Source organism: Cynocephalus volans, chromosome 9 (assembly GCF_027409185.1).
Source record: "Cynocephalus volans isolate mCynVol1 chromosome 9, mCynVol1.pri, whole genome shotgun sequence".
In the NCBI taxonomy this organism is placed as follows: Eukaryota; Metazoa; Chordata; class Mammalia; order Dermoptera; family Cynocephalidae; genus Cynocephalus; species Cynocephalus volans.
The window spans coordinates 150,809,563-150,824,944 of record NC_084468.1 but is presented as its reverse complement, the minus strand read 5'-3'; the positions used below and the strand labels follow the sequence as shown (position 1 = coordinate 150,824,944).

The following is a 15,382-nucleotide window of genomic DNA, read 5'->3' as shown; positions in this document are numbered from 1 at the left end:
ATGCTTGGAACAGCATCGTCAACAATAGCAGAAAGTGGAAATGGCTGGCTGTTTAGCTCAGTTGATTAGAGCATGGTGTTAACACCAAGGTCCAGGGTTTGATCCCTGTACCAACCAGCTGCCAAAAAAAAAAAAAAAGAAGTGGAAATAACCCAAGCCTCTATTGGAAAAAGAATGGACAAAGTCGTGGAGTATGATGCAGGGAAGAAGGAACGGACTGTGACTGCACCCATCGCCCATGGCTCCTGCCATTGAGTGGAAAAAGAAAGTTGCATAGAGTATCATATATTCTTAACTAAAAAACAAACAAACAAACAAAAGCAAACATGTATTGTTTTGAAATATTTTTAAAAGGGGGTAAGAGGTGCAGTCACCTGGAGGGGGAGGAAGGACGTTGCGGGGCAGGAGGGATTGGTACGTGTCCTTGACTGCTGTGCTGTATTGTGAACACGTTACTGTATTTTGCTCCTATTGAACAGCACGTAGCTTTTAACTCGGAGAAACCCTCCTCGAGGCTCATACAGTCCCAATGCACATCAGTCTGGTTCTAACCTCAAGAAGAGCGAGCCCTGGAGATCTCTGCTTCCTGCAGGCTTGAGGGATTGCGGCTGGAAGCTGGGCTCCATCACCAGACAGCCACTGTGAAGCCCCCTGCCGAGCACCCCAGGAGGGATGGGCTGGAGCCCCCCACTGGAGTGCCACGCAGGGGCAGTCCTCTGCGCCCTTCCCCAGGCACCTCAGTGGAACCGACCCCAGGCTCTGCCTTCTGCGGGCTGGGAACCACCCCCTTCAATTCCCTAATCACAAGGGTCCTCATTCCACCTCCTTTCTGGAACAATAGGGCCACCTGTACACCCTGCTACGAGCCGTCCCATGCACCTCTTCCAGAGAGCTGTAATTAGTGCCACGATTTTGTTTGTTCTCCATGGACTCCAAGGTGACTTTCTAGCCCCTCTCTTTGTAGAACAGAGCTGGGCTCTAGGAGATGCCCCCAGGCGGCCCTGCTTCCTCACTGGCCAAGGGGTGGTCGACACTGGTATGCAGGGCGGCCAGCGTGCAGACGCCTTGTCCGGGGAAGCGGTGGTTCAGTAATTTGAGTTCCCAAAGGCTGTGCGGTGGGGGTGGAGGCTGGCGGGAGCAGACCAGTGATGTAAAATCCGGAGCCCCAAGCCTAGAGAAGCCACACAGAGCCACACCTGACCCTCAGGAGCCCTGCCGGCTGCAGCCAGCACCATCCAGAGAAGGCGGCAGGCCCACGTGTGGGAGGGCCCCAACCGAGATCCGCTCCCTGCCAGCCTCGTCCTGGCCCCTCCCACACAGAGCACGGGAGATGCCACACAGTCACCCCCACAGTGGCTCCTCCAGCCGCCCAGACATCTAAGCCAGAGCCTAGCAGGCTCCTAATGCCACCTGTGCCCCTGCCCCATACGTGGCTGGGGACATGGTCCCAGGTCCCGCCCATCCACTAAGCAAGTTTTGTTTTAGCACGTGCTGGTAGACACACCTCTCTAAGTCATGCCAACCTCCTCAGCTGGGACCTCCCCTCCTGCCTCCCACCTGAGGCCACCCCTGCTGCCTCCCCACACGGGGCCGCCCCTCCACCTCCCCGGTCTGTGCCTGCAGAGGCCTCCCTGCCTGTCTTCCCAGCCGCTGACACAGGTGTGCGTGTGCCAGCCTCCTGCTCCACACCTTCAGTGGCTCTGTTACCCCTCAGGTCGATGTTGGCACTTGGCCGCCTCGTTGCCCTCCCCGCCTGTCTCAGCCATCCAGAAGCCAGCCGTTCAGGCCCTCGAGGTGGGGCGACATTCTCCCTGGGCACTTGCGCCGCCTGGAGCGTCTCTGCACGACCCTGCCTCTACCCTTAGCCCTCACGCTCCTCTCCTTACTCTCCGCCTCTCCTGCCCCCAAAGGTGGCCTGTGTGGACTGCATGGCCCTGCTCCCAACCCTGCAACCCTGGTCAAGCTCCCAGCAGGAGGCACCGCCGGGCACCAGCGGGCGCGATGGAGCGGGGCCCTCTCTCCGCTGCTTTGCTGCTGTTTGGCAGGGGCCGCGCAGCCACAGCCTCCTCCCTGGCTCTGGCGCTCAGGGTCCGGCTCCCGCTGTGGCTGGGCGCTGGGTGCTGCCCCTGCCTCCGGCAGCTCCCCGGCACATTTGCCAGCAGCTGGGTTCACCCTTCACCTCTCTGCTCTGGTGCCGTCCTCCTGCAGGAGCCTCCCTGGACCCTGCCCTCCTTGCCTGGTGTAGGCGGCCTTGGCCTGCCTGCCTCGCCCCAGCACAGATGCACAGGACCCCTGCAGCCACCCGATTCTAGCTGCTCCCACGTTGCACAGGTAGAATCTGAGACACGGGAGCCTCTGACTCTCAGGGCCCAGCCCTGGCAGCTCAGCCCTGTGCCTCGGTTCAGAGAGCCGGACAAAAGCCCGGGCTCTGCTGCTCCCTGCAGCCACACGTGTGGCGTGAGGCCTGGGGGCGGAGGCCAGGGGTGTGTGTGTGGGGTGTGTGTGTGTGTGTGTGTGTGTGTGTGTGTGTGGTTGTGTGGTTATGTGTGTGTGGGGTGTGTGTGTGTGTGTGTGTGTGTGTGTGGTTGTGTGGTTATGTGTGTGTGGGGTGTGTGTGTGTGTGTGTGTGTGTGTGTGTGTGTGTGTGTGTTCACAGCGTCTCTCTGGGTGTGCTTCCTCATGACTGGCCAGAGGTGACACAATGTTGACCAGAAGGCGCAGCCAGAGAGAACAGACGCTGCGCTCCACCCCAGGGCCTGCCCAGGTCATGGCAGTCCTGCAGTCTGAGCAGCGCTCCCACCTGGCCGGTGTGCCCTGGCTGGGGAGTTCCTGTTTCTTTCTGTGCATCTGTTCAGGAGGGAGCTTGTGTGTCCGGGTGTCCATCTTGCTGTGGGCGGATCTTCCCAGGGGTGTCCGATGTGTCCCCATGCGCACCCGTGTGCGTGGGGTAAGGGGGCATGCGCTCGTGTGTGCGTGGTCAGTCGAGGGCTGCCCAGGGCTGGGGTCCTTGACGGAGCCAGCCTGCACTGGGTCCAGAAACGAACCAACTCTCTTTCCATGGTGGCCCCCAACGTGTGGAGGACGGTGGCTGAGCTCCTGCCCCACTCAGGCCTGCGTCCCCCCTGCAGCCCACACAACAGAGCCCACACCAGGCAGCCAGGGCTCTCCATTGGGGAGGCCCCATGTGCCCTCGCCCGAGGCTGCCTGGCTGTGGTAACAACCCTTGCGCTTTAGCATCTACTTCTCAGCTTGTCCCTCAGCTTTGAAGTGTCACATGCTGGGAGGGCAATATGAACCTCCGTGTGCAGAACGAGGGGATGTAAGGCTGGCAGCACATTGGGCCAGTGGGTGGTGGTGGCTGTTGGGACCCTGGGCCTGCCTTGGGCAGGAGCTCACCCTCGGACCGGGATGGACCTCGTTGGCACCAGCCTCTTCTGCAGGGGCAGCTGTTGCCTCGCTGAGCGGCTCACAACCTCCCAGGACTGCAGGGATTTGGGGTTGGGCTCTGCCAGCCAAGAGAACCTAGAGCAGACACTTGGATGTTGACGTCACCTGCAGCCACCAGCTGCCGGAAGTAGCTCTTACTCACCTGGACATGTCTATCTGCCACACATTCTTCCAGTGCTTTACAAACGTGCACCCATTTGTCAACTCATAGCCATGCTGCAAAGCAGATATTGTGACCCACGCTTTATAGATGAGCAGACAGGCACAAGCAGGTGACGTGGCCTGCCTGGGGCTGGGAAGTGGAGTAGCTGGGGTGTGGACCAGCAGCTGGCTCCAGAGCCTCGGCTCCACCACTGTGGCCAAACAGTCTGGCCCAGAGTGCCCAGGCCCCAAGTTTCAGCCTCCCCTTGTTAAACTCTAGGACCACTCTGTGCTGCAGGCACCTACTACACTAGGCCCCACATGACAGCGCCTGTGGTGTGGTGAGGGGATGGGGTGCCAGGCCACGGCATGGCATGTTCAATCTGACCTGCCACAGGCTGCAGCGTGGAGGCCACCATCTCCACATCCACCCTAGCATGGCCACCCAGTGACACTCCCCCCACCCTCGCACCCCCCACCATGGCCCCCGTGATCAGCACTGCCCAGCGTCCCGCACCCACCCCTGGGCACACAGCACCTGTTCCCAGGGCAGGCAGGAATCCTGGGGGCAGATGGACAGCTCGAGGTGGCGGGACGCCAAGCTGAGCCCCAGAAGATCTGGACACTGCACCCTGTCCCACAGGGGAGGAGGCCAGGCTGCTCTGCGCCTGGTATTGTGGGGGCGGGGGTGGGGGTTCCCTTTCTGCCCCCGGGGTAGGTGTTGTTTCCTCTGTCTTTGTTGGCCTGTTTTGGCCCATGGCTTTGTTATGTGAAGTGCCCTTTGATGCTCTGGCCAGCCTCCTGTGGGCTCTCTGCCTCTGCTGGTTCCCCAGTCTCCGGGAGCTCTACAAAGGACTGCTACCTGCTCACGCCGATGCCCGCACACCTTCGGGAGGGGCAGGTGTTTGTGACTGTGCTCCTCAGGGACTCCAGTGAGGGGGCCACAGGCCCAGACAGAAGCAACTGGCCAAGGCTCTGGGATGGTCCACGGGGTCCTGGGCACCTACCCAGTGGCCCCTCAGCTCAAGCTGTAATGGGGGCTCTCTGCGGGTGAGAGACCCCCTCTCAGGTCCAGCCCCCCATAACATGTTCTGCCTTTTTGGGTATCCTAGGGTGACCTGGGGGGAGGCAGGGCTTGGCCCCAGGGGTCTGGGCATCTTGTACCTGTACGGAAACTCCTTGGCAAATCTCTCCTGGGTCTTGACACTATACTTCTTGTGCTGGTGAGACTTTTTGTGGGCCTTCAAGTCCATCTTGGAGGGGGTCAAGCTGCAGCGTGCCCCTCCACTGTGGCTGCAAGAGAAGAGGAGACGTCAGCGGGGCGGGGACAGAGCTTCCTCCCACAGCGCGGCTGCAGCGTGGCAGAGGCTGTGGCCCGGCTGCCTCCCGGCCAGAGACCCACCTGCTGCCACCCCCCTGCTACACCGCCTGCGTGCCAGCGAGACGCGTCACCCAGCGATTTTCTCACGTGCGTAGCTCCCTGTAACCACCACAATCAGCAGAAGCCCCACCACGAGGCCACCCCGTGCCATCCTGCACAGCCACGCCACCCTCTGCCCGTCCCTAAGCCCTGGCAGCCGCTGATCTGCTCATGTTACTTCAGGAACATCACAGATGGAATCACACTGTGCGCATCTTTCCGGGGCTGGCCACTGCTCGTCGTGGTTTCCTTGAGATGTGCCCAAGGCATTACCGTTGTTCTTTTCTGATGCTGCGTCGTGCTCTGCGGTGCCACTGGACAGCTGTCTAAACAGTCCCCCCAGGGGCTGGCCCGTGGCTCACTTGGGACAGCGTGGTGCTGACAACACCAAGTCAAGGGTTAAGATCCCCTTACCAGTCATCTTTTTAAAAAAATTAAAAAATAATAATAATAAACAGTCCCTCATCGAAGGACATTTGGGTAGTCCCCGGTTTGGGCAGTTGGGGGTAAAGCGGCTATTGACGCATACGCAGGCTTCATCTTCCGCACACAGGCTGGAGGTGCAGTTGCCGCCTCACGGGGCAAGGGCATGTTCGGATTTAGGAAGGACTACCAAAGGACTTTGCCGTGACCTTCCACTTTGTACACCCCAGCAGTGGATGAGAGATTCTTCTTCACAGCACCCCAGGAGAACGTAGGGTTAAGTCAGGGTGGGAGTGACCGAGGTTAAGATCTGACCACGGGTGTTCCATTGGCCATCGGATGGCCTGCCCCTTGCCCAACTGCACTTGCTAATGTGTTTTCACTGTCGTCTAAACAGCCATTGTGCCATGCACATGTGACCTCGAAGCTTGCTGTGACAGTGCCAACTGCCTACCGGCACCCAGGCTCCACATTTGGTCCCTGAGCTGACACCTGGCTACGACACCAGGTCCCTGTGGCCAAGCCTGGGTGGGAGCCCGGTGGTGGCCCTTCTGTCTGGAGCAGCACCATCCAGGACAACTTCCTGAGATAATGAATGTCCATCTATGTCTCTGCTGTCCAATGTGTTCACACGTGGCTACTGGCTAATGTGACTGAGGAACTGAACTTTTTATTTTCAAATTTTATTTAATTCTGATAAATTTAAACTGCTAGCTGCATGCAATGCTAACTGCACTGGACAGCACAGCTCTGACCATTGGGATGGAGGAAGCCAGCTGCTCCCGGGGGCAGTCCCAGCTCAGGGCCAGGACTCACTAAGCATCTTGGCCTAAGGCCCTGGCTCCCATCCACACTCTCAGGAAGCCAGCCCTTTCTTTGGTCAAAGTGACCCTGGTGCATATCCCCTGGCTGCTGGGTTCTTAGCTTCCTCGAGCTGAAGCCCCGCTTACAACACTGATTGGAGCAGCCTGCAGTGCAGAGGAGACGGGTACCTTTGGGGGCTGTCATGGGCAGGGCTAGGACAGCGCAGTCACAGGAGAGTTCGGTGGTGAGGCCTCTTTGCATGGCCAGCACCCGCTCCCTGCCTCTGCTCCAGCATGGGAAGCTTCCTGAGGTGGGCGCTTTAGGGTCACCCTGGTCTTATCAAACACACACTCGCCAGCCTCCCCTGCTCTGTCACTCTGCTGCTCCAGCTTTGTCTCTGCAGCCTCCCAGTCCCCGCCGCCTTGCCCGTCTGGAGGCTTCTTGGTGGGCAGTGCCAGGCACGGTTTGCTTTGCAGGAGCTGGGACCAGGATGCTGAACCCTGAGCTCAGGCTGGGATATGGCTACAAGGAATGCCTGCCTCCTACAAGAGCTGGTGGGCAGCATCAGGAGAGCACAGCTCACAGGCCTGCCCAGCCCTGCACCACAGCCCTGCCCTGTCCTACTGGAGCATGGCACCCTCACACGCACAGTCATGCACACGGACTCTCACAGACTCACACTCACATGTGGCCATGCACACAAACACTCACACACTCACATGCAGACTCACACACAGACATGCTCTCGCACACACAGGCAGGTGTCCTTCTGGACATGGCGTGGCTGCTGTACCTCACACGCTCTGCAGAGGGCAGTGAGCTGTCCTTTTCTGTCCTGTCCTCCCTAGCTGACCTGGGGCTCGGGTCCACTTCCTTGGTCCAAGGCTGAAGCTGCTCCTCTCATTCCCAGAATGCACCTCTTGCCCCTTTTCTATTCAAAGCAGCTGGTTTTGCATAATAACACTTTAATTACACTTCGCAGAATAAAGACTCCAGTGACATTTGGAGAGAAGCCACAGGGGAATGCAGGTAATACTTCCCAAATCTGAGATTCTGGGGTCCTCAGAAAGCTGGTGGACCCCTCAGGCAAGGCTGCTCAGTGGTGATTCTGCTAGTGGAATGTGATACCCATACAGCCCCCAGGGGCAATAAAGTGGCTGCTGGAAAGCCCACTGTGGGCAGCAGGGTGCCCGCCTTATGTGGGGTGGAGGGCCAGCTGTGATGCTGCTTCTCCAAGTGGAGACTATCCCCATGATCCTAGGCAGGAGACTGGACACTGGACACTAGACACAGACCACTCAGACCAAGGCCAAGACTGCCTGTGAGCTGGAACACACCCCACGCACCTACCATGCCTCCCAGATGCCCCTGTCTCTGACTCTGAAAGATCAGCCATCCTGCAGCCTGGAACCTGCAGGGCCTTTACCCTGGCCTAGAAATGTCACCAACCCTGCTTGTGACCTGTCCTTTGGCCCCACCAGGAAATCTCCCGGAGGGACGGGCCTCGCCACTTACCTGCCCACCAGCCTGTTCAGGGTGCAGCTTTCTAAACCAGTGCTGGCTAATGGGGAACTCCATGGCCTCTGACCCCAGCCCCTTGTCTGTTCCGAGGACATCAGGATCCCTTCCCTGGGACTAACCTACAGTTCTGCAGTCACAGCCTCAGTAAGACCCCAGCTCAGCTCTTGACTATCAGGGGCAGGTCACTGGCCTCTGCCTTGGCTTTCTTCCAACTAATCAGGTGAGGGCCCTGGACCAGGGGTCACAGCTGAGGGACCCAGGGCCTCACCTAGGTGTCTCCTAAGTTCTATGCATAACTCATTTAATTTTCTCTACCTGATGGAGAACATATTATCATCACCCCAATTTTTCAGGAAATGAAAATGAGGCTCTGGAAGTTAATTGCTTTGCCTGTGTTCACATGGGGAGTGGGGGAAGAAGTTGGATTCACAGTGGCCATCTGTGCTCCTACTGCTGGGCCACATAGCTTCAGATAGTCCTGGACTAAGGAAGCAGCATTGCCATGGGAACCCAAAAGTCCAAAAGGAGGCCTACTTCATACCTGCCTGCCAGATCCCCTAAGTTATGGGGATGACCCTGCAAACTGACTTGGCTGAATTTGCTTCTCCAGGAACAGGGGTCTACTGCAGAGTCCAGGAAAGCCCTCTGACATCATGACCTCCTCCCAGGCTTGTCTCTAACACTGTCCTACTGCTGCTTCCCAAACCTGACTTGGGACTGTCCTCCTAGCCATGCAGGCTGCTGGAGCTCACCAAGCAGCGTGCCTTGAATCCTGGCAGTGATGATGATGAAGGCTGGATCAGAACGTCCTGGAACTGCTCCTACCCGGGAAGATGACAGCTGTCTCCTTGGCCCCAAAAGCTGGTGAGGGCCCTGGCCTTTCTTGAAAGGCTCAGTCAGATGGGGAAGCACAGGCCCAGGGTGGGCTGAGGAGCCTCCAGCCAGAAAAGAGGGAACAAATGAACCATCCAAGCTGAAGACTACCGTGGGCTGGCTTATGTGATGCCAGAGGGGTGGGAGCTGCCCATGGTTCTGACTGTCCTGCCACCCTGGCAGCAGCTGCCCTAGGGCCCCTGGCCTGGCAGGGCCCACAGACCCATTACGATGTCAGAAGCCCCTGAGTTCACAATCAGTGACACCACAGCTGCTTACCATGTGGCTCAAATTCCAACTTGTAATTTGGTATGTTGTGGTTTTGCTTTAATTCATCTAAAGGCATTTTCTAAATTCCCTTTTGGATTTCCTCTTTGACCCACTGGTAAAGAGTATGTTGTTTAACAGGCACATATTTGTGAAATTTACAGGTTTCCTTCTGTCATTGATTTCTAATCATTCTATTGTGATCAGAAAATATTATTTGTATGATTTGAAACTTTAAATTTTTTAAAAATTTATTTTGTGGCCTATTATACCCTAGAGAACATTCTATGTACACTTGAGAAAAATGTATATTTTGCTCTTGTTGGGTGTAGTTTTCAGTATATATCTGTTAAGTCTAATTGGTTTATAGTTTGTTCAAATACTCTATTTATTAATTGATCTTATGTCTGGTTCTATCCATTACTGAAGGTGGGGTATGAGGTCTCCAATTATTATTGTAAAACTATTTATTATTATAGAAGTATTTCTTCCTTCAATTTTGTCAGTTTTTGCTTCATATACTTGGGGGTCCTGTTCTTAGGTGCATACATGTTTATTTTTTTATTTTTTTTATTTTTTATTTTTTTTGTCTTTTTCGTGACCAGCACTCAGGCAGTGAGCGCACTGGCCATTCCTATATGGGATCCGAACCCGCGGCCGGGAGCGTTGCTGCGCTCCCAGCGCAGCACTCTACCAAGTGCGCCACGGGCTCGGCCCCATACATGTTTATAATTGCTATATCTTCTTGATGGATTGAACCTTTTATCAATATTTAATTTTAAAAAATTTCTCATAACCTTTTTGACTCAACATCTACTTTGACAATAATATGGCAACTCAAGCTCTCTTTTGGTTACTATTTTCATGGAATGTCTCCTTCCAACCTTTTATTTGCAGCCTCTATGAGTTTTGTATCTAAATTGAGTTTCCTGTAGACAGCATATAGATGAATCTTTTATATACATTCTGCTAATCTATGCCTACTAGTTGGAAAATTTAATCCACTTACACTTAATTACTGAAAAGGAAGGACTTACTTCTGCCATTTTGAATTTGTTTGCTTTATGTCGTATGTATTTTGTTCCTCAATTCCTTCATTATTGCATTATTTTTATATTTAGTTGATTTTTGTAGTGTACCATTTTGATTCCCTCCTTCTGTGCTATTCTTTAGTTATCATCTTAGTGGATACCTTGCAGGTTACATTTAACACCTTACACTTATAAACACCTAGTATGAACAATAGTAACTTAGTTAAAAATTGTATACAAACCCTCTGCTCCTATATATCTTCACCCCTCCTGTTTATATTACTACTGTTGTTACTGAGCAAGGGCTTGCTACCAATGTGTGCACAGAAGCCAATACCGTGGCACTGGTTTTTGCAAGAAAAAAGGATTTATTCACAAAGTTGACTGGCTTGGAGACTAGGAGGTACAGCCCTCAAATATGTCTTGCAGAACCAGATGCTGAAGGGGCTTTTAAGGGGTATTCAGGATTCCTGATTAACTAAATCCAAATCAGGCCAAATGGCATGGCAAAGGGTGACAGGCTGATAAAGTAAGGAGATGATCGGTCGATTCTGATTGGTCAGAGCTGAAGGTCATACTGAAGTAGAGTGGTCCCTTAATTCCACACAATTAGTGTCCTCCTACAAAAGGAAAATTCCGGATGCAGACACACACACGTTTAAAGATGAAGGCGGAAAACTACAAGCTGAGCAATGGCAAATATTGCCAGCACAGCACCAGCAAGTAGACAAGAGGGGTGGAGCAGGTCCCCTTGCTCTCAGAAGGAGCCAGCTCTGCCGTTTTGGACATTTGCCTCCAGAACTGTGAATCAATAGACTTACGTTCTTCCAGCCGCCCATCGTTATGGCAGTCCTAGCAAACTAATAAATGTGCTTTTTTACTTTTTGTTGAGAACTGTACATTCTGAGCACTATAATATCGTAACTATGGAGATCACATAGTCCCATTTCTCAGGGACTTTTTTTTTGTTTTCAAAGGTGGAGCCATCATTTGTGACTTTTCCAAACTATTGTGCAAACTGTATGTTTACTGTTGAGTGTGGTTGCTAAAATTTTTATGCTCTGTGATCAGCTAGTGACATGACAAAGATTTCTTTAAATATCTGGTTCCCAGCAGGGGCAAAATAAAAATAAAATAAAGTAGCTTTTCAAAAGAGTACTAGCTCTTTAAATACCCTTGTGACAGAAAAGCTGCGTCAGATTGTGGGGTTGGAAGAATGATCAGCCTCTGCCGGCCACCCAGCAATCAAAAGCAGTGATCAGCAGCCAAAACACACATCCTGACACACCCTGATTTTTGGAGGGCAAGGGACTTATTGTCCACTGTGGCACCAGCAAGCTGCACCATCATCACGGGCTGCCATGCACAGCTGCCTGCCATGCTGGTGGGGGGTGGCTGCTGTGAGAGACATGGATATTCGGGGGCCAGTCTCGGCCGCTGCCATGTGAGCGCTTGCTGAGCTTGCTTAGGCCTCATGCAGCTGTGATGCTGGTTGAAGAGGGAGCTGCCTGCCACAAGGCCACCAGGCCCTTGGATTAAATGTAATATTTACATCTCCTTCATCTAAGCTGCGTTCATCCAACAAGCCATCAGGCCATAATGGGGTGTACCAGCCTTTTTGAGAGGTGAACATTGTTGAATAAGAGTGGCTGAAGGAAGTGGGAGGATGGACAAGTGCACACTAAAGTGGAGCAGGATGCTGGAATGGAGCAGAGGACAGAGAGAGTGAGAAAACAAGGGGAGTGGTACACCCCTGTGAAAAAGACATTGACGACTGGTGGCAAGTCAGCCAGGTGAGAATCCCCAGGCGTTCTATGACCAGCACAGGCAGTTAGGGAGGTCACCTGCAAAGCTCTAATGCTACCTGTTATATAGGCAGCTGGACTGCCAGATAATTCTGTGAAAACGATGCAGAGTCTCCACCTTCAGAGGCCACCAAGGCTGAGAACCAACTGCCTGAGCTTTTGAGCTTTGGAAAGCCATCTGTCCAAGGGTCAGATCGTATTCAGGAAGCCAGTCAGAATTTTGGACCCCGTTATATTCCAAGTCAGACTCTCAACCTAAGCCTGGACCTGATCCATAATAATGGAAAGTTTAACAATGACTCACAATCTCCTAAACTTTCCAGCCAGAATAGGACATGTATATTGGTCACTTTCCCAGTTCAGAATTCTTGGACATGGAGAAAACTAGCTTCTCCCAGGAACAGTCTTGTGAGTCGGCAGGAGAAGGCTCAGAAAGAACACATCAAGATTCTGAATCTGGTGATGAACTTAGCAGCAGCTCCACTGGACAGATAAGGGCGACTACACCTCCAAATCAAGGAAGGCAGATTCTCCTGTCTACACTAACCTACAAGAACTGAAAATATCCCAGTCTGCTCTGCCCCCACTTCCTGGGAGCCCAGCAATTCAGATTAATGGAGAATAGGAAACTCATAAAGATAGTTCAGGGTATTGTTATTGGTGTAACAGAGGAACACAGGAAAGAACTTGGAAACCACCTTATTGGACTCAGGATAAGCAAAGGAGATTTCCAAAGTCCAGGACATCAAGTGTGGCTGAAGCACATTGACGATCAAGGCAACGTTACTACAGTGCAGATGGATCTTGGTCAGAATGGGAATTGCCAGAGTACAGTGCTTCATCCCAGCAGCAAAGAGAAATAATTAAAAGTAGGAGCCTGGACAGATGGCTGCCAGAACCAAAGGTATTAACAGAGTGGAGACATGTAACCACTGTATTGAACGCTAATGACAAGGAATCTCCAACTGCCTTAAAACCCTGCTTTCCTGAAAATGAGTTTTCTCTCTCTTCACCAAAGCACTGAGATACAGGTCAAGAGAAATATGGATTATTAAATGTAACAAAAATTACTGAAAATGGGGAAAAGGTTTGAAAGAAGTGGTTGTCTTCTTGGGCAGTGTTGCAGAGTTCATCTTTACTTTTTACCAAAAGTCAAGGAAGCAGCACAAGTTGGTTTGGAAGTAATCAGACCAAACCAGAGTTCACAGTGGACCTCAAGGGCTCAATGACTGAGAGGGCTGCAGAGGATAAATCCAGCAAAAAGATGTATTTGAGCTGAAGACTCATCAGGGAACAGTCAGTTGGACTGAATTCAGTCTGATAATGACAGTCATTAATGATTGGTTTAAAGTTCTTAGTAGTACTATCAATAATCAATAATCAATGCAATTGAAGAACAGATACCAGATTCACCAGGAATAGAAAAGCCTGATAAAGAAAAGGACCAGAAGGATCCTAAAAACTTCGTTACATGAAACCACCTAACATAGATTCTTTGGAACAGAAAAAAAAGAAAAAGAAAAACTTAGAAGTTTCTTACATGACACCCCTCTTTGCAAGCTGTTCGTGAAGAAGGTTCTATTAAACATTGGGTATTTGGACTCAATCTTGCTAATCTGTCGGGGAGACTGGCACAGTGACGAAGTCTGTGAAGCTGTGTGTTGAACATGCTGGACGACATGGTTTGGATGCTGATGGGACGTATAGAGTAAGGGGCGACCTTGCAGTGACCCAGAAGCTGAGGTTTGCCGTCGGTTGTGATGAGACTTGGACTGGAATGGTAGTGAATGGGAAGACATTCGTGTCATCACTGGAACACTCAGAATGTTTTTTCAAGAATTACCAGAACCTCTTTTTACATTTAAGCACTTCAATGATTCTGTTGATGCAATTGAGCAAGACCCAAGACATCAAGTAGCTGCTGTTAGGACCTAATCAGACGGCTGCCAAAGCCAGATCAAGACACACGCAGACTCTTTGTGGACATCTCAAAAGAGCTACAGAACACGGAGAGTGCACTGTCGGAGTGCAGCAACTGGTTTAGGTCCCACTCTGTTTCAGCCAGAGAGAGAGACTGGTAATACAGCAGTTCATACTGTGGACCGAAATTGGATGGTAGAATGAATTCTTCTAGAACTACGTTCCATCTTCGGACATTGATTCCTGTTGAAGACAGCCTATGGAACAGAAGCTGGGTTCCATCAGACTTCAGATCTTTATGCATGGTGCATTTTACTTTTGGGTAAGCAGTGAGTCTTTGGTTTTGCACTTTTTTTGAGGGGTCAGAAGGGAAGGGGAGAGCCGAGATGCGTGTTAGGCCCTCACATTTGCTGCTTTGTTGCGAGTTGATATAACTGTGTGTAATTTTGAATTCATTTTATCCTGAATGTTTGTGTTTCATACTCTGAATTTCAGTAAAAATCAAAACTTAAAATGCTAACCAGTCATATACCCTGGATAATTTCGTTAAGAAAACAACATTTCTTTTTCTCTTCTAACTGGATAATGTAGAATTTCTTATGATCTGTAGGTTCATCACTTGACATAGCAATATTTACTATCAATTATTTTGAACATGGTCCTGGGCATTTGAACAAAATAAAGAACTTCCATTTTGAGACCTGTGTTTCTTTTTCAGGGTTTCTGCACACAGTGGTGGCCTCAGTGCTGGCATGTGTCATGACCTCGACATAACCTCTCGATGGAGGCCGCTGTCTTCTGCTGTGTGGTGCGGCGTCCTCACTGGGAATCGTAGCTACATGTTCGGGCAACAACTCATATTAAAACACTGTAATATTCTGGAGTTTTAGTTAGCATAAGTCAGTTATTTTGGGACTATTTTGCTATACTGAATTGTACCTAATAATCTTAATTATATCTAGTGCCATACTGAGTTCTTGGTATCACTGTGGAAATGGACATTATTTAATGTAAATATAGGCTAAAGACTTAATGTTCTTTAGCTTATGTATATAATTGTGCTGTATAGTCTCAGAGTACATTCCAACTCTACATTTCTTTCTTTTTAAAAAAATTTTTCTTTTATTTTGTCAATATACAATGTGGTTGATTATTGGGGCCCATCACCAAAACCTCCCTCCCTCCTCCCTCTCCCCCCTCCCTCCCAACAACCTCCTTTCTGTTCACTTGTCGTATCAACATCAAGGAATTGTAATTGTTATGTCTTCTTCCCCCCCACCCCAGGATATTTGTGTATTTATTTATTTATTTTTAGCTCCCACCAATAAGTGAGAACATGTGATATTTCTCTTTCTGTGCCTGACTCATTTCACTTAATATAATTCTCTCTAGGTCCACCCATGTTGTTGCAAATGGCAGTATTTCATTCGTTTTTATAGCTGAGTAGTATTCCATTGTGTAGATATACCACATTTTCCGTATCCACTCATCTGATGATGGACATTTGGGCTGGTTCCAACTCTTGGCTATTGTAAAGAGTGCTGCGATGAACATTGGGGAACAGGTATACCTTCGACTTGATGATTTCCATTCCTCTGGGTATATTCCCAGCAGGGGGATAGCTGGGTCGTATGGTAGATCTATCTGCAATTGTTTGAGGAACCTCCATACCATTTTCCACACAGGCTGCACCATTTTGCAGTCCCACCAACAATGTATGAGAGTTTCTT

The 15,382-nt window shown here is 51.2% G+C and overlaps 1 pseudogene; it reads left to right on the top strand.

Moving 5' to 3' along the window:
* Positions 1-11,631: 11,631 nt before the first annotated feature.
* Positions 11,632-13,892, top strand: LOC134385850 (rho GTPase-activating protein 12-like; annotated as a pseudogene).
* The last annotated feature ends 1,490 nt before the right edge of the window (positions 13,893-15,382 follow it).